The sequence below is a fragment of the Pelodiscus sinensis genome, chromosome 1 (assembly GCF_049634645.1).
Source record: "Pelodiscus sinensis isolate JC-2024 chromosome 1, ASM4963464v1, whole genome shotgun sequence".
NCBI lineage: Eukaryota > Metazoa > Chordata > Testudines > Trionychidae > Pelodiscus > Pelodiscus sinensis.
The window spans coordinates 213660058-213688031 of NC_134711.1; the positions used below are offsets into that span (position 1 = coordinate 213660058).

Below are 27974 nucleotides of genomic sequence, written 5' to 3' on the forward strand. Positions count from 1 at the left end.
TCAGTTCCTCTTTTGTCTTCCTTCCATGTTTGTGACACCACACTGCAGTGTTTCATCATAAGTTAAAGACTAAATGTTTTCTTCTGTTTTCCAATTCTTTAACCATCCCCACAAACTAAAGTATTTGGCAAACCCCAATCACGTTCCATTCATGGGAAATATTTTACTGCTAGATCCCCTGTCTAATATGCAGTGAGTGTCCTGAGACTGCTACTTAAATTACACCACATATCGTCATGTCACCATTGCCTTGTCTTCTCTCATTTGTTTTTTTCCACCTGTTATCTCATCATACACCAGTGGCCACCAACCAGTAGACCAGAATCTACTGGTAGATCTTGGAGCCTTCGACAGGTGATCCTGACTGGTTTGGCCAGGAGGCTATCAAGTGCGGGCACTTCAGCTGCCCTTCCCTCCACTGCTGTGTATCTCCTGCCTTTTGCCTTGGAGCTGGCCCCTCAGGAGCCTCCTGCTTTCTGTGCAGGGCAGGGGAGGGAGGAGAGGGGTGCTGATGCCAGGATACCCCCTTCTCCTGCTTTGTATTCTATCTCCACAGAGCAGAGAGGGGGCACAATAAGACTTGGGCAGGGGAGAGTTTGCTGGCTGCTTTTGGGAGTGGTGCAGGGCCAGGAAAGGAGTGAACCTGCCCTAGCCCCACTGCACCACCACCCAGAAGCTACCTGAGGTAAGCAGTGCTCAGCTGGAGCCCACAACCCTATTCCAATCATGATCCCCTCTTGCATCCCAAACTCCTGCCCTAGTCCCAAGCACCCCTGCATCCAAATGCCCGTCCAGAGCCTGCACCTAGGACCCCCTCTGATACCCCAACTACCAGCTCCAAGCTCAGCTCAGAGTCCCTCTCGCACTCCAAATCCCTTAATCCAAGACCAGAGCCTGCACCCAAACCCTCTGCCCCAGCCTCGTGAAAGTGAGTGAGAATGGGGGAGGGAGGAAGGATGGAGTGAGCAGGGGCGGGGCCTCGCAGAAGGGGCATGAAGAAGGCAGGGTAAGGGTTTTGGGATTTGAGGTAGATCTTGGATTGCAAAAAGTGATCTCATGCTTAAAAACGTTGGAGTCCGCTCATACACTGTAAACTTTTTGTTGCAACATTTGTCTTTTTTTCCCAATAAATTAATATTGTAACAATTGGATTGAACTTTGAACAGGAGCAGGCAGAAGTGTTTGAGGGGCCAGGGCAAAATCTGTTGTGACAAATGGGCAGCTGGATCAAGCCTGAGTGACCCATGTGCTCGGTTGCAACATCACTCAGTTCAGGAGCCCTCTCAAATGGGGGTCCTGGGGCAAACTGACCCTTTTGTCCTCTCTCCTTTCAGATGGCCCTGAGTTTGAGCATTTCATCCTGGAGAGAATTCTGCAAAGTGTAACCAATGTGACTAAGGGACTGGTATCACTGACATCGGAGGAAAGATTAAAAAGCACAAAATTATGTAGTTAGCCAGACAGTGACTAAGGGAACCCCTGGTAATAGTCTACAAGCATTTAAAGAGTGCAAACACAGCCCAGAGAGAGGGAAAACTCTTCAGACTGTTCATCACAGACGATTTGGGGAGGAGCAGTGCCAGGGTACAGGAAGATAGCCATCACTACTGCTCCAGTGGTATGTACCCACTCCATCACCCAGAACCTTCTTTGCTGGGTCCACTACTCTGAAGTGTGATCTTCTGTTGTGTAGTAATGCTGCTTTGCCAACAAAGGGAGATATGAGATTAATATTTATTTACCTACCTGCCCTGACACACTGTTCCTCCAATCAAGGGTCTGAAAGTATCATGTATTGTTCTCCTGCTGTCTTCTGCCATTTCTCTGCTATGTCACCTCATTTACATAAATTCTCCTGCTCCTGAGCAGCTCAATTTGTTTTGACAAACGCTTTTCTATTTGTCTTTGGATTCATTATTTCCCCTGTTTCTGAACTAGGTAATCTCAGCCTGACTGCAAAAGCAGTCGCCAGCCCTGTTGGAGCCTCAATTAAAAGCAATGGGCACAAAATAAAAGGATTTTCTACTGTCTCATCTCTACCAGCCTTAGATAGCTGTCTAGTGCATGGCTTCTTTCATTTGAAAAAGAACAGGGAAGAAATCACCTTGATTTGCAGCTCTGGGATAGGGAATGGCAAAACATACCAGTTGGAGGAATCTTTTGTGCTTTTGGAAACCTGGCACAAAAAATACAACATTTTGAGCACAGGATGTGTGTGTAGGGGGTGGGGAGGAGGTAGGAGAAATGAGCTCTTTCCACTAAAAACTACCAATCATGTTGACATTCCTCTGCATTATCATTTCAGCTGAAATGATTGAAGCTGAAAGGTTATTATGCTTTTTCCTTGGCAGCTCCTTGGTGCATTTGCAGGGAGGTGAGCTAAATGTTTTTCAAAGGTTTACTTCAGCCTGCACTCCCCATCCTCTTGACAAGTGAGGAAACTGTAAAGAAAAGAGAGGAGTCACAAGGAAATGTTCAGGTCTCTGCTAAGAATTTCTGCACTGCGTTGGAACCGAGTAGCTTAATAGGGTCTATCTGAGGTAACCTTGATTCTTAAAATCATGATGATTTGTGATTGGAAAGGCTCATTATGCAACTAGTGGATTTTCTGTAACTTGAAGTATTTTAATCAATATTTGAGGACTTCAGTAACTCAGCCAAAGGTTATGGGTCTATTGCATGCAGTGCTTTTTTTGTGATGGTACTGCCCGGCATGTAGTACCGACACCTCCAGATGCACTACCAGCACCTCCTATCAGAGCTCAATAACTTTTCCCCTGGAGTACTGGCACCTTTTTTTTTTTTTAACAAAAAAAGCAGGTGTCCTGTTTTGAACTGAACAGTCCAGTATTTGAGCTTTCTGTTCGGGAAACAAATTGAGAAAATATAAATGTCCGGTATTTTCTAAATAAGATGTAATGTACATTGTGATGTAATGTCAAATATGTCCAGTATTTTTGTTGAACCCATCTGGCAACTCTATGCATGAGTGGGCAGGTGAGGTTCTGTGGCCTGCACTGTGCACAAGGTCAGACTCGATGATCATAATGATCCTAATCTGTGAGTATGATCTAGACCTTCTCCCCCAGCACAATTGTTCCATGCAATATATTTCCTATTGTTTTTTTACCTAGTTTAAATGCTCCAAAGATGGGGAAGACTTCCACCACCACTATTGGAAAATTATTCCCAGTATTATAGAATGCACTGTTGGGAAGATCTTCTTGATATTAAACCTAACTTTTTCTTTCGTTAAATTTCATTCCAATGTCTCCCCTGACGTGTACCACACCAAGTAATTTCTCTTCCTCCTTTCTGAGCTACGTGCTGATCCTTTATTCACACTTAGAATCAGCTTACTCTAGGACTAGTCCCATTGGAGTGGCCCCTTCCTGAACCCAGGAGGCCTGTGATCCTCAGTGCGATTCCTTTCCTGAGCCCCATAGACTATGTAGGTGGCGCTTGCTGCAAACCTGTGTGCCATAGACTGGACTGGGACTGCTGCTTGCCTGACTGCAGGCCACAGGCCTAACTGTTGACTGTCTCTATAGACCAGGGAAATAGACTACTACAGCTTTGCCTAATTGCAGGCCTGAGGCCCAATTGTTGGCTGCCCTGCCCTACTTACAGGTTGGGGAAATTGCCTTAGATTGCAAGCCTTAGCCATAACTGGCAGATGACACAACACACACCCCTAAGGGCTGTGTGAATAGACAGCTGCAGCTTGCCCTGGTCACCAGCCAGAGCCCAGACTGCACAGCCCACCCTGCTTGAGGGATAGGCTCCCTTGTGAATTGCTATTTCCCCCACTCTAGTTGGCTGTGTCTAGACTGGCAAGTTTTTCCGCAAAATCAGTTGCTTTTGCGGAAAAACTTGCCAGCTGTCTACACTGGCCACTTGAATTTCCGCAAGAACACTGACTTCCTACTGTAAGAAATCAGTGCTTCTTGTGGAAATACTGTGCTGCTCCTGTTCGGGCAAAAGCCCTCTTGCGCAAATCATTTGCACAAGAGGGCCAGTGTAGACAAGTAAAAACTGTTTTGCGCAAAAAAGCCCCGATGGCTAAAATGGCGATCGGGGCTTTTTTGAGCAAAAGCGCGTCTAGATTGTGCTTTTGCGGAAAAGCATCCGTGCCAATCTAGACGCTCTTTTCTGCAAATGCTTTTAACGGAAAACTTTTCCGTTAAAAGCATTTGCAGAAAATCATGCCAGTCTAGACGTAGCCGTTGTGTTTAGAGAAAGCTCTAGAAGATCCAAGTTCTGAGTAGGTATGGGCCTACTCTCCCCTTCTCTTCCCATCCTCCATCATATCCTACACTCACCCTTAATGTTTCCATCATTCAGATAGTTGCAGATGCCCTTTTTTAGTCATTGCTTAGCCAAGAAGCACATATTTAGTCCCTCCAATCTCTTCTAATAAGGCACTCCCTCATGCTCATTCATCATTGTTAATACTCAAGAATTACAAGCAAAATCTTGGTGAATCCTGGTGTACATAAATATCCTTGAGAACAATCACACTGAAAATGCTATAATGGCAGTTATGGAAAAGTGGTCTTATTATTTATGTGGTAGATTTGTCTGACAGATAAGAATATTAGTGGCTAATTAGATCACCTAATCAGAGAACATGGATGATATCATGCAGCATGAACAGTGACTATCTGTAGAATCAATTTGTTCTGAGATCCCCTGCATACAGAAAAAGCATATATTAATCAGATGTTGAATTATCTATTATAATTAAGTCAGATATAGTTTTCTATCCTTTTCTGCAATGCACTAACCAGTTTTGGGCACCTTAGCACTGGGATGATGTAGAAAAGTCAGATAAGATCCTTCCATTTCCCTGCTCAATCTTATGATGCCTCAATAAATGCAACCCAAAACTGCACTGTTCTTTGTTTTCCCCCTGTCATTTTAAACAGCAAACTCATATCCAATTTTCAGTCCACTGACACCCTGGGCCTCTGCATTATTATTTCCACGGTTTTGTCTTTCTTTATATCTAGACCATGGCGCAGCCCGTGGATGGGGTTCAGCTATTGAGTGATGGTTGTGTAACCCACACACCTACTGGGTGTGGTTCACGTCCCATGAGGTGGCACTTAGACCATATACAGAGAGAAAGAATGTGTGTGCTCTGCAGCCTTAGCTGAGTGTCAGCTGTCTTTTAGTTCTGGCTGCAGAGGCTTATGCACTAAGCTCCACAGATCCCAGGTTTGGTTCTGCCTGTTGGTGTAACGCTTGCCAGTGATATTTTCACTGCCTGTTAAAACTGTATGCTAACCACAGTATTTAGAATGATTTCTGAGAAGAGAAAAAAAATATGACAGAGATATTGCCCAAAATGCTGGTGGTGGGCACTTTTCTAGGGTCAACACAACACTAGAACCCATCTTGGGTCACAACGAACTGTTGCTTCCAATTAAAAATCTTGTAAGAGAGGGCATATTCCCAAAGCCATGCATCCTTTTAGTACCGGGGGAGGAAATCTTTTTTGGGCTGAGGGCTGCTGACCCCCAGCAGTCAGTCGGGGGCTGCACATAAGTGAGAAGGAAAAAACAGAAAACCAAGCTTTCACTGACATGGCACACTCCCCGTTTCCCCTCATACACCAGAGCCTAGTGGGGCCAGGCTAGTAGTTTTTGTGTGCTCCAGCTGCGGGGGGATGGTGGGGAGGCTGGAGCACCAGCACAGGCTCTCCAATGCTGAGGGGAAGCCCCGAGCCTCAGGGGCCAGATCGAGGCAAGCTGGGGGCCACATCAGGCCCCATATAGTGGCCACCTGTGCTACTCTGTTGTTTGTTTAGCACGCTAGCTGAAGCAGGAAGCAAGATTCCAGTGACCATGCAGGTGTACTCCTAAAGGGCAGCTAGAAGGTTACATTTCTCCTGTTTGCAACAAGGGAACGGAGTGTCAGGGAACGGACTGTGAAAATGGGCAGAGGATAATGCTCTATGTAGTTAAGAAGGTGGTTTTCACAGATCCACCCAACAAGAAGCATGATGGCTCATCCCTTCCCAGTGCCAACGGGGCCACCACTCTCATCCCGGAGCACTCTAAAAGAGAGGCAGGGTGGTGAGGTAATAGCTTGTATTGGACCAGGTTGGCCCAGTAAAAACTATTACATCAGCCACCATGTGTCTCTCATATCTTGAGACCAACAAGGCTACAACTCCACTGCACAAGAGGAAGCTCCTGGCCAGGCATTTTGCCAATTAACTGTGGGGCTGCATTGTGACCCTGCTGAGGGAGGAAATAAATCCTAGAGGAGCAGCTGATGCTGCTCTGAGCAGCATTAACTAATCCCAGGTTATTATGTGAGCTTCAATATGCAAGGGAAAGGGAACAGACCAAGTAGAGCTGCTGTTATCTGGCTCCTTGCCAGCTCCTCCTCTTCTATGCAACCTGTCAGCTGCACAGATATTCTGCAAAGGCAGGGAAATATCCCACTTAGTTGTCCTTCCCTGCCACATGGTCCCTCCATGAGATTTTGTGTGTCCAGTTTGGCTCTCCTCCATATAGTCATGACTGGGTAGCCGAGGAGTTCTTTCAGTAATGTTAATACAGGAGACTACATTCGGAGTCCTGGCACTTTCTCTGTTGAAAAAGAACAAAGAACATCTTTCACACAGTGGAACAGTTGCTTTATTTATGTAAGATTTACCCCTCTCCCCCCAATAATAATAAAATGCTAATTAAAACCCCATTTAAAGCTTTTCAAAGTTCATATCAGCAATACATTGGTATGCCATAGAAGCTGTTAAAAAGTTTGTAAGTCCCAGTGACCTCAGATCTATCTTTGGGCAAGTGTTATTTCAGACTGCTGTGATTATTAGCCAATGTTGACTGTTCAGTGACCATCAGTAAGGCTCTGCAAAAATTCCTCCAGTAGTAGCCTAGATTGGAGTAGTTAGATGGTAGAATAACACCTTTTCATAAGTCCACAAAACAATGATACTGATAAATATAAAACAAACAACAAATAGTCTAGTAGCACCTTAAAGACTAACAAAAATATGTTTATGGAATCTCAATAAAGTTTCTGATTTTTAACTGGTTTCAACCACATCTGTTATCAAGAAAACAAAGAAAACTGGCAGAAGCATGTATAAGTATTTCTACTGTTTCCATACAATGGTGATGTGACTCACTGAAAGCCATGAGGGCTGGCATGTCCTGGGGGGAGGGAAAGATTATAATGTTGTCATAAAACTGACAGATCTTTTTAAAGGCCATGCCCACAATACCACTTCATAGCTGAAAGGATGAATTTTTGATGCTGCTCTATTCCACTAAATCCATTTAACCTCCACAAGCAGTAAAGAAGGAAACCCCGTTCCCTCAGCATCTCCCCTCATGCACACAACAGCTTTGGGAAACAAACTACATCTGCTCACTCCCAGATGAATATAAATGAACACACATTTGCTACTGAAACTTGCAGTTACTTCTGTAAGTATGTAGCAATAATCCTCAGATGGAACTCCCCTCCCCCATCACGCACATCATTTGGAGGCTCAGTTTTGTTCATAAGAGTGTTCTTGGGCAAGAATGTTGATTGATAGCAAATGCATAGCAAATTGGAATGGGCTGATTTCTTAACTCTGCACACCAAACTAAAGAAGTAGATAAATCAGTGCAAGTATGAGGCCTCTTTATTTTCTTTTTACTCTCCCCAATTCCTTCTCTAATTCCTGTCTGGTATTGAATCTCCACCAAGCTAGAAATCAGTCAGGAAGCTTGTTCACTATATTCCCTCTTGGGATAATAGCAAGGATCAGACAGGATTGCCATTTGCTTTATAAAACAGAGGCACTAGTGCTGGTATGGGACAGCTGGGAAGTGCTTGTCAGGTCCTTTGCATTATCAAATGGCACTCAGCTGGAAGTTTGGAATTCATAGACACTAGAAGAGAACCACATGTGTATGAATTTTAAAAACAGTCTACTTGCTAGGGAAAAATTATTCTGCAACAATTGCACAGTTTTGCCTCTCACTGGAAGAAAAGGTAATCCCAGTGGCGTGTTAAAAACTGAAGAAACCAAACTCCTTGCTCAGACTGTTCAGAATCTCAGTATAGATGTTGCTGCCTTTTTGAGCATTTTGCATTGGCTGCAAAGTACGTTGCACGTACAATATTTTAAAAAGATTAAGTGTAAATAAAAAATGAGAGATAAGCAGAAATCTGAAATTCTCATTGGCTAAAAGCAGACCTTAAATTGCCACTAATTCCTGGTAGAGTAATTACACAGCTCTAGCAGCCTGGGATTTAGTTTAAACACACACTGAATAAAAATATGCTGCTTGGATTTAAAGGAACAGTTTATAATGATGTGCTGTTGGTCACTAGTCCAGACAAGCACCTTTCTGTTAATCTTAAAATACTGACTTTTAACTCTGAGGTGACGGCCAATGCATCAAATCCATTTAGAAAGACTTTCAGAGGGGATGCCACTTCATGAATGCATATATCTGGATTCTTACTACTAGGGGGTCACGGCCAGAGTATATGACAACACTGTAGATGATTACCCCCTTGAATCCAAACTAATGAATGAATTGGAGGAGTCTTCCACTTATCTGACTCTCATGCAACGAGTCTTAGCTATTCTTGTCATCTGTAACAGCCACATCCCATACTGGATTTTAGTCTTTACCTGATATGGAGCACCAGTGCTCACCTGTTAGTGGTCTAGAAACATTTTAATTGCTGTGAAATTTGCCCAATTATATGACCTGGTTCCTTCTTACAAAGAAAGGGAATGCAGCAACAATATCTGTGGACTCCTCCTTTTAGAAATGGTCTACTACCCTTAAAATTCAGATCAACCTAGCTCTTTTGCTCAAAAATGTGAAAAGTCCACAGGTCAGGGGCACAGTAGTTCAGCCAACTTGACTCCTGGGCTATGTCTACACTGGCGGGATTTGGGGCCAGAAATACGCAAATGAGGCTAAGTGTGGAATATCGCTGAGCCTCATTTGCATATCTGATGAGCTGCCATTTTGCGGAAGAGGCTCTTGCGCCAGAAGGAGCGTCTACACTGCCCCTTCTTGCACAAGAAAAACCCTTTTGCGCAGTGCCACTACACTTATTATTTTCAGGAACAACGGCATTGCACTATCTACACTAAACATCTACACTATCGCATTACAGCAGTGTTGTTGTAGCTGTGCCACAGTAGTGCCCATAGTCCAGACATACCCTTATGATCCTTCCCTTCTTTTATGTCTAGAGTGCAGCACTGTTATCCCGGAAAAGCAATGCCACGTCCAAGGTATGTGTCTGCTTTTCCAAAAAAAATCAGAAAAGCAGATGCGTTCTTTTGCCATCCTTGTAAAAACTCGTTGTACGAGAAAGAAGGAACGGCTTGAAAGAGCAGGTATTTCTGAAATTTGGTGCTGGGTAGACGTGCCAAATTTTGGAAAAGCCTCTTTTGACAGAAAAGCGGAAGAAGATACACAAATTGCGGTTCGCAATTTGCGTATCTTTTTCCAACTTTTCTTTGTAGTCTAGACGTAGCCTTACACTGGCTTAACACAGAAAGCAAGTCATTTTCTTTAGCCTAGATCAGTGGTTTTCAAAGCGTGATCCGCAGACCACTAGTGGTCTGTAACCATCTTGCAGGTGGGCTGCGGGCTTGGGGCTCACCTCCCCTCCAGCCCTGTGAGCTCCCCTCCCTCCCCCCCCCCGTGAGGTTGGAGTGCCAGAACCATCTTCTCACTGCAGGGATGGAGGTGGGGGCGAGTCTCCCAGGCTGCATCCAGCTCGTGGGGGGTGGGAAGCAGCTGTCTGGAGGCTTTCCCCTCTGCTCACATTGGCTGGAATCATGGGCAATGGAGCAGCAGCGGTGCCTGGGAGAGGCGGGAAGTGCAGAACCAGGTAAGCGGGCCCCCAACTTTCTCATACTCACACCCCGCACTCCAACCCTGCTCCCTCACGCCGATATCCCACTCCTGCACCCTGCCTCACACACAGACCCCCCGTCCGCAGCCCACTCCTATACCTATTTTGTCATCATGGGTGGTTGGCTGGTGGTCCACAGAAAGGTCTGTGTTGACCGGGGTGGGCCATGGGCCAAAAAGTTTGAGAATCACTAAGGTAGAGCAACTGCACTGAGCCAAAGAGCACTGAACTGCTGTAAATCAATTCTGCACTAGCTAATGTAGCTAGTATCTCAGGCTAGGACTAGACTATGGGGCTTTATTGGAAAAAGCTACGCAAATTGGGCTCTGCAATTTGCGTAGCTTGTTCCAATCGCTTTTGTGGAAGAGGCTTTTCTGCCATTTGGCCCCGTTTAGACAGGGCCAAATGGCGGAAAAGCCTTCTCTTTTGGTGGAGCCCTTATGCCTTGTGAAACGAAATATACAGGGCTCCCCGAAAGAGTGCGTTTGCTCTTCCATGAAAAACAAGCAGAAGAGCAAACGTGTTCCTAGGATGCAGGGGTGTAAACCCAGTAGTCTAGAAGTAGCCTTAGTGCAGAAAAGATCAGAAGTATGAGAAAACTTCATTATTCACATTACTAACGTCCTTAGCTGTATAGCCCTGTACTGGATATTTTAATATGATGGCCTTTAAATCTGTGAAGACTGAAACTTTTTCTTAGCTTTATGTAATTTAATTATAAAACCCCACCATTTATCTTATATAAAAATAACCTGGTTTGACTACTTCAGCCATTAGATTTCTCCATTTAGGCTGACTTAAGTCAGTTAATATCTTGGCTTATTGCCAGCATGTTACTGTATTAAGGCTAGCATAGAGGAGATTTGCATGGAAGTAAGCAGGGCCGGACAGAGGCATGGGCGAGCCGGGCAGTTGCCCAGGGTGCCAACCAATGGGGAGTGCCTGATGGCATCTGTAAGGGGCACGCGGCGTCCCTTACAGTTGCCATCAAGTGCCGCGCGCCTGGCTCCTGCAGCGCTGGCCCTGTGGCGCCGACCGGCAGCGCCCTTCCCCTCACGGCCACGGGGCCCTGCACGTCTGGCTGGGCCGGGCTGGGCAACGCATGTGCCTTGTGCCCTGGGGGCAGGCCCCGGGCTGCGCGCCAGCAGCCATGGCCGGCCCGCGCATGCACCATACGCCGTGGGGGGCAGGCCTGCTCACCCTTGGGGAGGGCAAGCCCGTGCCCCACAGGCGGGCCCGCGCATGTGCCATGTGCCCGGAGGCGGCGCCACGTGCCCTGGCCCAGGGCACTAAAAGGGCTCGGGCTGGCCCTGGAAGTAAGTACAGCCACTAGAAGCAATGTACCAAGTACAAGGCCCAAGAGATTGTCCCTATTTAACATACAACAATTTTCCTTACAGGAAAACAAAATAAAACTGATTGTTCACAATTAAAAAAAGGCAAAAGTAGGCATTGTTCCTTAAAATACTTGTAATCTGAGCTAGACACTGTCAGGGACAATAGTTCAAACCTCAGTGTGTTGCCTCCAAACCTCCAAGAAATGAGAGTCCAAGGAATACCAGGCCTCTAAGCCTTAGCTATTTTTGTTAATCTAGGCTAGTGGTTCTCAAACTTTTCGGCTCATGCTCAACACAGACCTTTCTGCAGATCAGAAGCCAACCGCCCATGATGACAAAAGGGTGCAGGAGCAGGCTCAGGCTGACGAGTCTGGGAAGGAGAGAGAGTACAGGAGTGGGGTATCCGTGTGAGGGAGGGTGCAGGACCAGGTCATGGGTGCAGGGTCTGGCCATGAGAGATTGGAGGTGCTTATCTGGCTCTGCGTCCCCTTATCCCTCCTATGCACCATCCCCTTCTGCTTCATTGCCCATGATTCCAGCCAATGGGAGCAGCAGGGAAAGCCTCCAAGTGACTGGTTTCCTGTGCTGCCATTCACCCAGCATAGAGGAGGGGGAGCGGCAGTGCATGGAACTGCTTCCTGCCCCCATGAGCTGTATCTGGCCTGAGAGTCTCTCTCCACACAGTGAAAAGCTGGTGCTGGTGCTCCAACCTCATGGGGATGCAGCCACAGAACTGGGCGGGGAGTGAGCCCCAAATCCAGTGTTCCCTCTAAGCTGCACGGAGCCCTGAGCCTCTGACTGGGCGGGCTGATTAATCACCTGTGAAGCTCTGCTGCCCTGCAACTTAGAGAGAACACTGTCCAAGCCCATGGCCCATCTGCAAGATCGTCACAGACCACTAGTGGTCCACAGACCACACTTTGAGAACCCCTGCTCTAGCTGGTTAAAATCCCAGTGTAGACATGGCCTCAGACACTGGTTTGTATTCAGCAGACGCCAGTAGTCCCAAAGTTATTACCAGCTGGTAGCTGGTCTACAATATGAATGGATTGGATCCAGTCCAGTTCATGGTAAGACAGTAACTACTTTTAAACTGGCACTAACTTACAGCTTTGCTGCCAGTTTCAGCAGATACACTGCCTGGAAATGGACTTGCTTCTTTCCTCTAGATGGCCCAGAGAAATTTGCACTGCTACTGTCTTGTGCTATACCCACATGCCATGGGCTAACAGAGCACATTAGACTCTAAAGATGTTAAATGAATATCTTTCATGATCCTATACTTACTTTGAGAAACCAAAATTAATAAGTAAGCAAATTCAATTGGTGATTTTTTAGCTCCTTGAATTACGTCATGAGCAATTCCTTCAGTATTGTGTTATATATTTACATGGTGGCATTCTGAAAACACTTTTTAAAAATATAAAACTGATATTGTACAAAATCCCCTTTGTGTGTGTTTGTGTATATATATAATTTTCTTGCTTTTGAATTTCTTTCCAATGTGTCATGTCACATTTTCACATCCATTCCCTGAAGTCATTACTTGCTTTAATCCAAAGAGAGAAAAAGTGCTAATAGTTATCATGGTATTACAAGTCATAAACTGAAGTCACAATCACACCACCACAATGACCTAGCTTGAGTCTCCAAGCTTCCAAGCTCATATTCTTGCCTGCTTCATACATCTTACAAGACTTCTTCATGGTGGAAGCTCTGTGCCTGTACATGGTCAGGATTTGCAGCTGACTCAAGCCCATGTAGAGAAGTGGGTTTTTCCCATGAAAACTCATCTCATTGTCTAATATATGAAGGAGAATGTTTGTAAGTTTGTGCACTAATAACTTGGACACTATAAGAGCTACCACAACCAAATTTTGCATGGGATAACCTTTCATCCAGGAGAAGGTTTTAAGGTACTTTTGGACCCGATCGGCCTGAGCTCAAGCTGTAAAAATCAAAAAATAACCCACGGCGCTGCATGGGCCACCCTGCCCACCCTAGATCCCGTGCCCGCCGCCTGTGGCCCCCAATGCCATCCAGGACTCACCCCCTCCCACCTGTGAGGTTACATAAGCGACCCTCTTTTCCCTCTGCCCCTTCCCCTCGTGCTGGCATGCAGTGCCCTGACCCCCACGCACACCACAGCTCAGGCACCCGCCCTGCCCCCCGCGGCACCTGCAGCCCCAGGTGCGAGCTGGGGCACCCCTCCTGAGTGTAACCTCCCCTCCACCCGGGGTCACACTATATTTGATGCGGACCTATGTTTTAATCCCTATAGAAATCAGTGCAACTTTTCTACCATTCAAAAGAAGATAATGGACTACTGTTTTTCTACATTTTGTTCCTCCGGTTTCCCGAGCAACACCAGGTCACTCCAGCTAGCATAGATAGATAGATAGATTAGATAAAAAATTTTTCCTGCCGGACAACAGAGTGAGGTCATCACACTGCTCTGTGTTCAGCTGCCCCCTCTGCCCTCAGCCGCCCTGCCTCCTCCCTCCTACCCACCCACAGTGCTGTGGAGTGGGAGTTGCAGGACCTCCCTCCCTCCCTAGTACTCTGGTGGGGCAGGAACCACGGAGCCTCCCTCCTCATGAGGGAACCAGGAACCACATGGCCTCCCTCCTGCCCCCTCCCTGGGGGGGCTTGGAGTTGCTCAGCCTCCCTTCTCCCCTCCTGGGGGGCCAGAGCCATGAGGCCTCCCTCCTCCCTAATGCTCTGGAGGGGCTGGGAGCCACGAGGCCCTCCCCCCTCAGGGTGTGTGTGTGTGTGTGGGAACTGCATGCTCTCCCCTCTCCTGGAAGGGGGCTGGAGCCACGCAACATACCCCTTGCCTCCTCCCCAGTGCTCTGGGGGGATGGGAGCCATGAGCCATGTGCCCTCCCTGCACCTTCAGCCTCATCACACACCCCCTCAGATGAAACCCCGCATCCCCAGCCTGCTCACTCATACCCCCCAACCTGAGACCCTGCACCCTGAGGCCCCTCACTCACCACCCTGCCAAGACCTTGCACCCCAGCCCCCTCACTCACCCCTTCCACAGAGACTCCACACCCCCAGCCTATTCTTGCCCCCTCCCCTCTGGCCAGACATCTACCCCAAGCCTGCACCTTCCCCCGGCCAGACACCTATCCCCAGAGAGAGGGGGGTTGGCAAGTATGACGGGCAGAGGGCACAGCCCCTTAGTGATACTTTTATATTTTTGATAGTTGCTAAGGTGCCACAGGACTAGTAGTTGTTTTTATAGAGTAGGAGAAAAATAAAAACCCAGTATTAAAACAGCACATACAACTCCAAGTCATCCTGACTATTTTAGCCTTTGGGTATGTTTTCTATGGGATTATTTTTAAAAAGAAAAGCCAAAAGTATCTCCCTAAAGTGGACTGTTTTAAAAATGTGATTGCAATCCACCGTCCTCCTTAAATCTCCTTTGGGTTTCTTCATGAAAAATGCTCTGCTCCTCAGCAAAACTCTTAGGCCGTGTCTACATTGGCACCCCTTTCTGGAAAAGGGATGCTAATGAGACCAGTCGGAATTGCAAATGATGCGGGGGATTTAAATATCCCCCGTGGCATTTGCATGAACATGGCTGCCGCCTTTTTCTGGCTTGGGGTTTTGCCGGAGAAAAGCGCCAGTCTAGTCTCCTTTCAAGTAGGAATAAGGGATCTTCCGGAAAAGGGCTTATTTTCCGAAAGATCCCGTCTAGACTGGCGCTTTTCTCCGGCAAAACCCAGAGCCGGAAAAAGGCGGCAGCCATGTTCATGCAAATCCCACAGGAGGTATTTAAATCCCCCGTGGCATTTGCAATTCCAACTGGTCTCATTAGCATCCCTTTTCCGGAAAGGGGTGCCAATGTAGACACAGCCTTAGGCTCCAGGTGCACATTGAGAGATGTGCTTCAAGCAGGGTTTTTCAGTTAGGGTCTCTGTTTATTAAAAGCTCAGACACACTGGTACGTATGCATTATTAATCGGATTCTCCTTGGTGATGCTTCTGTATCCCCCAGTAAGGGCACATCTAAACCACATTTTTTTTTTGAACGAGGATCTTTCAAAAGTGAAAGTAGTCTAGACACAGGTTTTTTGGGGAAAAAAAAGCTTTTTCGAAAAAAACCCATAAACCTTATTTTTAAAGAAGAGCGGTGAGAGAGAAAGTGAGATCGGAAGATATGCAAATTCCCATGAAATTTGCATATCCTCTTTTGAAAATTCTACAGAATCTAGACATAGCCTAAGAATCAACCTCGTGGTCTCTTCACAGACTGCGCAGTTTCATGGCCATGAATCAGAAGAGTTTTTTTCTAACATTTTACACACCTCGATTCTGCGGCATGTCCCAGACCTTCCCCTCACAGTCTCTTCACCTCACCTGCTCCCTGTTGCACTTTCTCTTTAATGGCCCTTTATCCTTTCCTTTTCTTCCCATTTGTCTGATTCCTTTCTAATCAACACCATTGATTTCATACATTGTATTGAGATTTATAAAGCAAGAGAATCACATAAAACAGTTTAAACAGTCTAGGATGGAGTCTCTGGTAGGGTTACCAGGTGTTCAGTATTAAACTGGAGAGCTCAGTATTTTCGCCTCCTGTCCAGTAAAAAAAATTCAGAAAATACCAGACACCGAAAATGTCCAGTACTTTCTGATCTTTTCCTAGCCAGGAGGCAAAAATCCCGGGCTGTCTGGCTCCATACGAGGCAGCCTGGCAACCCTAGTGCTTACCGGGGAGCTGTCTGGCCTACTCAGAGAGGTAAGATGGCAGGCGGCCACCGGCAGCCTATTAGGACCAAAAAGCCTCTCCATGTGTTTCTTAAAAGGGACCACGCTGGGTTTTTTTTGTTTTTGTTTTTTTTTGTTCGGTATTTTTTGTGAAACCATCTGGCAACCCTAGTCTCTGGGCCAGCAGAGTGTGGTACTGGAACAAAGGTAGCTTTATGCCAATTTTGGTGTCTGTCCTGCTCATCCCTATACCTCCCCAGGGACAGATTAATTCAAGGGCTTTAAGGGCCCACAAAAAGATCCCCGGCCCACAAAAAGTGCAGATCTTGTTGCAGGGCCCCCTTAACCTAGGGTCCTGGGCCCCCTTAACCTAGGGTCCTGGGCCCCCTTAACCTAGGGTCCTGGGCCCCCTTAACCTAGGGTCCTGGGCTGCAGCAACTAAAGCCCCTGTTTTCTGGCCCTGCCTAGCAGGACAGGGGGACTCAGCTCCATGCTGCCAATCTCCCCACACAACCCTCCTGGGCTGGAACAGCAAATGCCAGAAGCTCTGTCAGCATGTTTCCCCTGCTTGCAGGGTGCAGGGTACACCTAAGGTGGGTACAGGTCTGGGGCAATCCCTCTCTCCCTTAGGCCTCACCCCACTCCCTCCTGTTCCTGCTCTGCCCTCAGCCCACTCCACCCCTTCTTCTGAGCCTCACCCCTGCTCCACCGTGCCCCTCCTCTTCCCACCCCATTGCAGGTCCTTCCACTTCCTGCCGCCATGATGAGTGCCGGGGGGCCCAAGCCCTGCTGCTCTCCTGCACCAGGCCCCCCAGGTAATCCCCCAGGCTGACCTGGGCCCCACGGGCTATGAGCAATTCTGGGACTGTCCTGTCCATGGGACAGTCTGGGCATCTGCCATGGGGCCCCCCAAAGCCCATCCCAAACGATCCTATGGACAGGACGGCTCTCATTAGGTGTGTGGGTTACACCTGCAGGCTCCAGCCCCATAGCTCCCATTGGCCTGCACCAGCCCTCTCCTTAACCTGGCACCTGCACTACCAAAGGGGAGCTGCCCCAGGTAACTGCCCTGCACCCCACACTCCTGCCCCAGCCCTGATGCCCATCCCATGCTCTAGTCCCTCCCAGACCCCACATTCCCCCCTCATCCTGCTGTCCTGAGCCCCCTCCCATATTCCTAACCTTTTGGCTCCAGCTTGGAGCCCTCTCCTGCGCTCCAGATGCCTCATCTCCAGCCCCACTTCAGGACTGCACCCCTTGTCAGAGCCCTCACTCCTTCCCACACCCAACCCCCTACCTCAATCCACAGCCCCTCCCACATTCTGAACCCCTCGTTTTGGCAGAAAATCTAATAGTTCCCAGCTCCCAGAAGAGTTAATCTGCCCCTGCCACTCCCAGGTCTTGGGATGTCTGATCACAAGTCTGAGCCCCAGGATCAAGCTGCCTACGGCCCCGAGGGACTTTTCTAGCAGCTAGAGTTGAATGTGTTTGACATGTTCTGACCACTTCCACTTTTCCCAACATGCCTGCAGTGCTAGATGCTGAGGGGGGCCTGTGCATGATTACTTGTGTAGGAATCCCCCTTGGCCAGTTCTGCAGTCCTGACCCTGATTCATTCGTCCACTTGAGTCACTCCAAATTTACATTGAAGCCAATGCAGCTGCACTAGTGTAAAGCTGACAGCCAGAAGAAGATAATCAAACCCTGGTTTTGCAAAATGCTGTCATAGTGTTATGCCATTGCCTGACAAAACCCTTCATTGTGTGTGTGGCCCGGTTGACCGACAAAGATTAGGACTTATTATTTATAAAAAATAGATTCCCCAGAATATTTTTAAAAAGTGATAACACTTTAAGAAGGGCAATTACATAGAAGACCTGAACTAGTCAGATGAGTGAAGACTCATGACCTTCAGACTCATGTCTCATATAATAACAGTGGAATAGTGATAGAAATGTAGCCGTGTTAGTCTGGTGTAGCTGAAACAAAAAAAGTGCTACATAGTCCTGTTTTTTGTTATAATAACAGTGGTGTATGATGTATCCAATTGCAATGTGTGACCCTCCAAAAGCTTTGGAATGGTTAAGCTTCCAAAAATCTGGACACTTAGGGTACGTCTAAACTACATGCCTCTGTCGACAGAGGCATGTAGATTTGTGTATTCGAAAAAGGGAAATGAAGCGGCGATTTAAATAATCGCCGCTTCATTTAAATTTACATGGCTGCCGCGCTGAGCCGACAAACAGCTGATCAGCTGTTTGTCAGCTCAGCGCGCTAGTCTGGACGCTCCCCTGCCGACATCAAAGCCCTTTGTTGGCAGCTCCGGTAAACCTCATCCCACGAGGAATAACGGGGCTGCCGACAAAGGGCTTTGATGTCGGCAGGGGAGCGTCCAGACTAGCGCGCTGAGCGGACAAACAGCTGATCAGCTGTTTGTCGGCTCAGCGTGGCAGCCATGTAAATTTAAATGAAGTGGCGATCATTTAAATCGCGGCTTCATTTCCCTTTGCCTATCTGTCTAATCTACATGCCTCCCTCGACGGAGGCATGTAGTCTAGACACAGCCTTATTGAAAACTTTTCTGAACTGCAGAGGCCTCTAGGCTTCTTTAAATGATCAAACAGATCAGAAACAAGGTTCTTATTTTAACTAAACTGGCTTGCACATCCCTACTATCCGCTTTGTTGTCTGTTGGACTTGAACTGAAATCACAATCCAGTGCTTGGCCTGAAGTTCACAACTAATCTCTCTTTTCTATCCGAATACTTCCAAACTTTGGGCAGTTTGAAATCTGGGATTGATGTTTGAACTTCATGGCTCAGGCCTATATCTACTCATCTCTTTCGAATTATAATCCATATGCCTAACATTTAAAATGAAAAATATACACAAAAAAATCTCTTTACATTTTAGCATGCATGGCATGTATCCTGAAAAATGGCATTCAAGGGAGACTAAGGAGCTATGCCGCCTGCTCACTATGCTCACCAACCCCCTCTCCCTCTCTGGGGGTAAACAGCCCCGGCTCTCTCCCTCGTCCCTGGCTACTGAGCAGAGGCCACCAGCCAAGGCCACGCCAGCATCAGACCCCCCACCCCCAACCATTGGCTGAGACCCTGTCAGCCCCAACTCTCTCTCCCCAGCCTCAGGGAAAGCAGAGCCCAGGCAGCCACAGCTCTTCTCCTGGGCACTGGGGAGGGGCTAGGGGAAAAGGAGGAGAGGAGGTGGGGGGGGGGAGGGAGGGAAGAGGCTGCATGGTTGAGGGATGTCACTCTGTCATCCTGCAGGAATTTTTTTTTTTTTTTTGAGAGAGAGAGAGAGTGAGAGGATTAGCCACCTTCTCACCGTGTATAGGCCTAGGCAGAGCTCAGAGAAGCTGTATGTTCTATACCAGAGGTGGGAAACCTTTTTTGACCTACAGAAAAATCAGTCAGAAGCCACACACAAATGAGAAGCCAACCCCCCCTTCTCCCCCCCAAAAAACCCCACAACCCCTCACTGACATGACCCCTAACTGAAAAGCCGAAAGACTCTCCCCATATTTCTCTTCTACGCCAGAGCCTAGGGGGGCCCAGCCTAGTAGATTTTCTGTTCTTCAGCCACATGGGGTGTGTCTAGACTACATGCCTCCTTCGACGGAGGCATGTAGATTAGCCAGATCGGAAGAGGGAAATGAAGCCGCGATTAAAATAATCGCGGCTTCATTTACATTTAAATGGCTGCCCCGATCTGCCGATCAGCTGTTTGTCGGCAGATCGGGGCAGTCTGGACGCGCCGCGCCGACAAAGAAGCCTTTCTTCATCGGCACAGGTAAGCCTCGTGAAACCAGGCTTACCTGTGCAGATGAAGAAAGGCTTCTTTGTCGGCGCGTCGCGTCCAGACTGCCCCGATCTGCCGACAAACAGCTGATCGGCAGATCGGGGCAGCCATTTAAATGTAAATGAAGCCGCGATTATTTTAATCGCGGCTTCATTTCCCTCTTCCGATCTGGCTAATCTACATGCCTCCGTCGAAGGAGGCATGTAGTCTAGACACACCCATGGTGGGGCAGCAGGGGAGCTGGAGTGCCTGTGCAGGCTCCCCAGTGCTGGAGGGGAGCAGGCCCTGAGCCTCAGGGGATGGATCCAGGCAAGTCAGGGGTCACATCCTGAGGTCCTCCACCCAGTTCTATATCTTATCAACCAGAGCTGATCAAGAATTTTTGAACAAAATATTTTTGTTAAAAATGTCAAATCATCAAAAGTGAAATATTTCATGTGAAAGCATCAGTTTTGACAAATTTCCTGACAGAAGTTGAAGAAAAAGAGTTTCCTTTGATCTGAAATGACATCTTGTTTAAACATTTACTTTTATACATACTAAAAATCAAAGAATCATGGAATCTTAAAAAATGTGGGTCCGGAAGGGACTTTCAGAGGGCAACTAGTCCACCCCCTAGCCTCTGCACCGAGGCAGGATCAAGTAAACCAATTTCATCTCTGACAGGTGTTTGTTCAAACTGTTCTTAAAAACGTCCTATGATGGGGATCCCACAATATCTCTTGGAAACCTATTTCAAAGCTTAACTAACCATACCAAAGTACTCTATAATATTGAACCTAAAATGCCATACCTGCAAATTAAGCCAATATTTCTTGTCCTACCACCAACAAGAACAATTGATCACAGCCCCTAACATGCTTGAAGCCGGTTATCGGATCCCCCTCGATCTTCTTTTCTCACAATTAAACATGCCCAATTTTTCCCATTTCTTCATATGTCAGGTTTTTCAGTGCATTTTTGTTACTCTCCTTTGGACTCTATCCAATTTGTTCACATTTTTCCTGAAGTGTGGCACCTAGAATAGGACACATTTTTCTACCTAAGGCCTCATCAGTGCCAAGTAGAGCAAAACAATTATCCCCCAGGTCATGCGTAGGATGTTCCTGATAATACAACCCAGAAGAATATTAGCATTTTTACCAACTGCATCATAGTATGACTCACATTCAATAAGTGATCCACTACAACCTCCAGATCATTTTCAGCAGTACAACAACCTAGTCATTTCTATGCCATTTTGTAGTTGTGCACTTGATTTTTTTTACTTCCAGAGTGAAGTACTTGGCAATCGTCTTAACCTCCATCTTGATAATTAAAGATCAATTCTCTGATTTGTCAAGGTCACTTTGATTCTTAATTGTATCTTCCAAAGTGCTTGAAATCCTTCTTAGCTTGGAGTCATCTGCAAAGTCATGCTGGAAGTCATGCTGGAAGAGCATAACAATTGGGGTTCTGCAGGGACCAGTTCTGTTCAATATCTTCATTGATTTAGACATTGGCAGGCTTATTAAGTTTGAAGATGATACCAAGCTGGGAGGGGTTGCAACTGCTTTGGAGGATAGGGTCATAATTCAAAATGATCTGGACAAATTAGAGAAATGGTCTGTGGTAAATGGTATGAGGTTTAATAAGGACAAATGCAAAGTACTCCACTGTTAGCCGTATGGACATAGTAAAAATCAAAATAGAGTTTGTGGACTGAGACACAATTCAAAATGGAACCCAAGAGACTGTTGCCGCCAAAACACCACCTTTGCACACGGCACATGGTTATGCTCACAGCAGCACCAAGCTGCACATGGCACAGAAACTGCACAAGGTACCAAAGCTTTGCACTGGGTACGCCTTGCTTTTGCACTCGAGACTTTCAGAGTTTTCCCACCTTGGGCTCTATAAAATCCAGATTCCTGAGGAGACTGGGTTGGCAGTTTCCCATACCATCCTGGAGGTGAGTCGTTCCATCGTCGAAGACCGTGGTGAAGGCCCAGTCCAGTGACAGACCAGACCCGACTCCGCTGCTGCCCACAGAGTGCTTTGGCCCACAGCTGTAGCAATAGTTCAGCTCAATGAGACTCAGCTACCTGCTTCTCCCCACACCATTGGGATTGTGACCACAGAGCTCCATCCATCGTTCTGTGCCTTCTGTGGCGAAGTCCCTTCACGGCACCCAGAACTGCTCTGCCTGCAGTCCACAAACTGTACGCTGGTCCATTGCAAAAGCAGGGACCAAGCGATGGACTAAATTGTTTTTGCCATACCAATGCTAACACCAGAGTTCAGGGCGCCTCAGTGTTCCTGCCCTGAAAGCTACCACCAGCTAAAGGGTTGAAGGTCCTGAGCTTCATGCTGCCTCAGACAGACTATTAAGTTCTGCCGTTTGTTATATCCAGGGCTCGACAAATTATGCAAAACCCTACTCGCCAGACAAAAAAGGGACTCGCCACCCCCACCACGTGACCCCCACCGTACAGGTGCGCGCCACCAGAGAACGGGATGTCCGGGACGGCATGTTTGCTCATGTGACGCGGCGAGGGCGACCCGCCCCACACTCCAATGGCGCCAACCCCCATGCTGCACAGGGAGTGCGGCGTTCTGACAGCGGTCTGCACCGCTTGCTCCCGGGCAGCCGCTCAGCCGAGTCGCGTGCAGGAGAGCTGAGTCCTGGGACAGGAGCCGGAAGCAGGGGTGGGGCCGCACATGGGCGTAGGGCAGGACCAGACTGTGCGTGTGTCCCTAATGTCAGGGGGAGAGGCACCGGCGCAAGAGAGTGCCGCATTGAAAAGGGGAGCAGAGGAGAGTGGAAGAGAGGAGGGAGGCAGAGGAGACAGAGGAGAGTAAGGAGAACAGAGGAGTGAGCGAGAAGGGAGAGGGGAGAACAGAGGAGTGAGCGAGAAGACAGCGGAGGGTGGAGGAGTGAAGGGTGAGAGCGGAGGAGAGAGGAGGGGGACAGGAGATGGAGGAGGTCAGAGAAGGCAGGAAGGAGACAGGGAGTGGAGCAAAAAGCAGAGTGTGGGGGCAGAGGACATGAAAGGAAGAGCAGAGTTAGGAAGCAGCCCAGGCGGACCAGCGTCTACACAGCCAAACCACTATTTCAAACTTAAATTGAAATAGTGGAGGGCTTATTTTGAAATTGGTAAACCTCATTCCACGAGGAATAGCACCAATTTTGAAATTGCTATTTCAAAATAAGTGCTGTGTAGATGCTTATTTTGAAATAGAGGGCCTCCAGCCCTTCCCAGGGTACCCTGCTGGCCACTCTGGGCACAACCAAGCAAACTCCTCTCCCTCCCCTGCCCCCGGAACTCTAAAAGGGGTAGACTCTGGCCACAGTGCCTGTGCCAGCTCCAAGCCTGCCAGCCCAGAGCCAGCAATCGCTGCACCTGACCCAGTGGCCCCAGCATAAGCCAGGCACCCACTGGCAGCCAGCCCTCCACTGCTCCCCAGGACCAGTCTGCCAGCTCCCAGGAGCCTGACGGGCTGGAAAAGGCAGGCACCTGCCTGGTCCAGTGCGGAGATCACGGACCTAATTCAGGTTTGGGGCGATGCCTCCAATGTGCATGATCTCCGCACTGAATGGAGGAACACAACTGTCTACAGGCGGATGGCTGCCAGCCTGGCCACCAAAGGCCACATGTGAACCCAAGAGCAGGTTTGCATGAAAATAAAGGAGCTGCAGCAGACCTATGCCAGGGCCACAGAGGGCAGCTCCCAACCAGGGACAGACTCAGACCCCTGCCCCTATTTTGATGCTGTGGACCACATCCTGGGGGGCAGGATGGTCTGTGCCTCCCAGGTAGTCATTGACCCTGGGGCAGAGCTTGCTGCCTCCCCAGCTACCGCTCCTCCTCCCACTCCTTCTCTCCCTCCTGCTTCTTCCTCCTTCCCACCCTCCCCACACCCCCAGGGGTGCCAAGGCCCCCGCACCCGCAGTGCTGGGAGACAGTTGGGCTGGTGAGACCCCCAACCCTGAGCCCTGAGCCTCTCCTCCCCCTTCCTCCCCCTGCCAGCTCCCTCCTCCCAGGTTTCTCCCTCCCCTCTCCCACCTTCTTTCCAGTTTCACTCTCCCCCCACCCCAGTTTTGTTCAATAAGGAGGCTTTGTTGTAATGAACACGTGTCTTTTATTGTACAGCAGGAAGGGGGGGTTAGGGAGGGGTAAGTGGAAGAACTTGAGGGGGGAATGAGTCACAAGCCCCAGTGGGGCACACCAGGGAGACTGTTAGTGCCTGCAGAACGTGCTGCCAGGCTCACAGCAACATGTCCAGGAGAAGCACCAGAGTGCCCAGGGTGGCTCCGGCTCCATGTTGCAGAGTTCTGTGATGTCCTGAGTGAGAGCAACCAGAGCATGCAGTGAAAAAAATGCTTTGCTGTCCCTCAGCGAGGTAGGCAAGCAAACAGAGAAACCTTAGAACCGGCTGTTGCGGGGGGGGGGGGGGGGGGGGTACCTTTAAGCACAAGTGTCAGATAGCCTCAGGCAGCAGCCACACAAGGTAACTCCTGACATGATGCCCTACCACAACCGGTTCTGGCCAGCCTTAAATGCAATTCAGCATTCTATCATTGTGGAAGCACTATTTCAAAATGCATTTTGTGTCTAGATGTGTTATTTCGAAATAAGCTATTTCAAAATAACGCTGTAGTGTAGACATACCCTATGCGTCTATTTCTGCAGGTGGTGAGGGCCATCAACTCGGAGCTGCTGAACAGGATTGTCTGCCTCGGAGACCTGGACACCATCATGGGCAGCTTTGCTGGGCTGGGATTCCCAAACTGTGAAGATGCATTCAATGGAACTCATATTCTGATCCATACACTGCCCCATCGAGCAGCCTGGTATATCAACAGAAAAGGCTACTTCTCCATGGTGCTTCAGGCCTTGGTCGACCACTGTGGACAATTCACTGACATTTGTGTAGGGTGGTTGGGCTGGGCACATGATGCTCGGATCTTCCAAAATTCCTACCTTTACCGCAGGCTGTAGGCTGGAAGGTTCTTCTCGCAGTAAAACTTTGCCTTTGGGGATGTGGCGATGCCAATCTGCATTGTGGCTGATGCGGCATACTCCTCATGCCCTGGCTCATGAAGCTGTACACTGGGCATCTGAACACGAGCAGGGAACCATTTAACGTGCACCTGACATGGGCGCGCTTGCAGGTTGAATGCACCTTTGGCCGGCTGAAGAGAAGGTTTAGGTGCCTGCTCACTCACCTCAACATGGGGGAGCACAATATCCCTGAACGCAACAACCTGGTGGAGAGCAAAGGGGAGGCCTTCCTCCCAGGGTGGGGGACATGGGCTGATGTCGAGGGGAGGCGGTTCGAGCAGCCCCGGACAGCTGCCATCCGCTAAGCCCATTAGATGGTAGTCCGCATCCGGGAGGCTTTGCGTGAGAGCGTCTCAGCAGGAACCCAATGACCCTCCCCAGGGCCTCCCCAATGGGGCCTGTTGGCCTGGGCCCCCAACCCCAAGACCTTTCCTCTCACATCCCATCCATCCCTGCACCAGTCTCCGGACAGTTAAAACACACACACCAGGTTTTATATCAAAAACGTTATGTTTATTATCAAACAATGTGCAAAGAATTTACTTTTTGTAACAAAATGAAACTGTGTGCAAAATGTTTTTAAAAATACACTTTCTTGTAAAACTAGCAAAGTCTTTTTAAAACTGGGGAGGAGGGAGGATGTAAACCTGGAGGAGGGAAGGAAGGAGGTAGGAAGGGCGGTTTAGGGTTCAGGGTGTTGCCTGGGTGTCCGCAAAAGTCTGCCACCTTGGGTCCGTGGCCCTAACCATGCTCGGGGTCGAATGGGGCCTGGGACAGTGTGTGGGGGGGGCTGCAGCTAGGTCTGTGATAGCAGGTGGTGAGGGGGGCAGGGAGTGAGCGGGAGAAAGGGGGGCCAGGGATGAAGGGGAGGAAGGGGGGGACAGAGGGGCCTGGAGCAGGTTGAGCGGGAGGAGTAGCAATGGGGACAGGACCTGGGACACCCAGGGTCTTACGGATACTCCCACACATTGCCATCCACTGCGGGAGGAAATCCTCCAGCAATCTGTTGTGCCACCGAGCCTCTTCCTGTGTTTTTTCAGCAATGGTGTCCTCCATATGTTCCAGGGCCTCTACATGCTTCTGCATGAGGTCATTGTAGACCTGCCCGTGCCTGCAGCTTCCATGGGACCGGGTGGGTGGAGGTACAGGTGTCACACGGCGCTCTGATCCGACAGGTCCGACTGTGGAGGAGAAGAGGAAGAAGTAATCAGTTTTATGAATGCACACACTGTCCCTGCTTGTGATCAGTGAGTCCTTAGAACAAGGGATGGGAATGTTCTCACTGCAAGCCCACGTCTGGCCTGGCCAGCAGACCCAGCCTCACAGGGGCCCCAGGTGGCTAGGTCAACATCTCCCCCCCCCCCCCCAAACACAGACCTCCACCATGGCCATTCAGTCCATGGAAGTGTCTAACCACAGTGGGTCACAAGACTTAGGACACGGGCCTGGAGCAGCTTGGGTCTCCCAGGGCCCCCACCCACACCCACCACCTACCCGTGACAGCACTGTCTGCAGGAGCGATTGTTGTATCTGTTCACCAGGGCTTTTCCCTGGAGGTCTGTTTTTTTCTGGGGAAAAAAAAAAAAAGACTGCGTCCATACACGTCTTTTTAACAGATCTCTGTCGAAAAAGGCGTTATTCCTCATAAAATGAGGTTTACCGCTGTCGACAAAACTGCCACGTTCTTTCAATTTACTGTCGAAAGAATGCGGCAGTAGTCTTGACGTGGGTGAAGTTTTTTCGAAAAAAGGCAAATTTTTCTGAAAAAACAGTGTAGTCTAGACACACCCACACAGAATGGGAAGTGACTGTGTAGGAAGGAGTAATGCATATGAGCAGGTCTCGCCAAACTGCAGCGAGCCCTGCTCGCCAGCTGCGCTATCCGGCGATCTGCGCATGCACACATCGCCAGAACCCGGCTCTTCCGGGTTGTAATCTACTTGCCACGGGTGAATAGATTGCATTATTTGTCCAGTCCTGCATATGAGTCAACAGTATGACACTGTTGCAAAAAAAGCAAACATGATTCTGGGATACATTAACAGGAGTGTTGTGAGCGAGACACGAGAAGTCATTCTTCCGCTCTGCTGTGCACTGATTAGGCCTCAGTTGGAGTATTGTGTCCAGTTCTGGGCACCACATTTTAAGAAAGATGCGGAAAAATTGGAGCAGGTCCAGAGAAGAGCAACAAAAATGATTAAAGGTCTAGAGAACATGACCTATGAAGGAAGACTGAAAAAATTGGGCTTGTTTAATTTAGAAAAGAGAAGACTAGGAGGGGACCTTGTAGCAGTTTTCAAGTATCTAAAAGAGTGTTATGAGGAGGAGGGAGAAAAATTGTTCTCCTTTATTTCTGAGAACTGCTGCAAGGGAGGTTTAGGTTGGACATTAGGAAAAACGTCCTAATGACGAGGGTGGTTAAATGCTGGAATAAATTGCCTAGGAAGGTTGTGGAATCTCCATCACTGAAGAAATTTAAGAGCAGGTTGGATAGACATCTATCAGAGACTATCAATCTTGGCGATGCTTGGTCCTGCCGTGAGAGTAGGGGACTGGACTTGATGATCTCCTGAGGTCCCTTCCATTTCTAGTGTTCTATGATTCTATGAAATTTTATAAGCATCTTCCAGACCATTATCTAAGTCATTACAGAAAATATTGACTAGTACTGACCCATGTGAAACCCATTAGATACACCCTCCCAGTTTGCCTGTGAACTGTTGATAACTACTCTTGAGTTTGATCTGTTTACAAATTGTGCACCACCTTATGTTAATTTCATTTTGACCACATTTCCCTAGTATGTTTGCAAGAATGTCATGTGGGACTGCATGAAAAGTCTTAGTAAAATCAAGATTAAATCACATCCCCCATCTTTCTTCCATCTCTTAGGCCAGTAGCCTTACTGACTAAGGAAATTAGGTTGATTTGGTTTGATTTGTTCTTGACAAATCCATAATATTTCTTATGACCCTATTATCTTCTATTATCATGTTTACAAATTGATGGTTGTGACATAGTAGGGCTTGTGCTCGCTCTGTTTGCTTTGTTATGTTGTTTGTGATTCCTACTGTCCTGTACTTTTCTGTTGTAAACCTGTGTTTTGCCTCAGTTTCCCTGGGCACTGCACTGGCATCCGTCT

General features: G+C 48.2%; 1 long non-coding RNA gene across 1 annotated transcript; it reads left to right on the forward strand.

Annotated features, from left to right (window-relative positions):
* The first annotated feature begins 525 nt into the window (after positions 1–525).
* Positions 526–25432, forward strand: LOC142823553 (uncharacterized). The gene is made up of 3 exons (XR_012898738.1): positions 526–1618; positions 2352–2540; positions 24461–25432. It is a non-coding gene; the product is annotated as an uncharacterized LOC142823553 (long non-coding RNA).
* The last annotated feature ends 2542 nt before the right edge of the window (positions 25433–27974 follow it).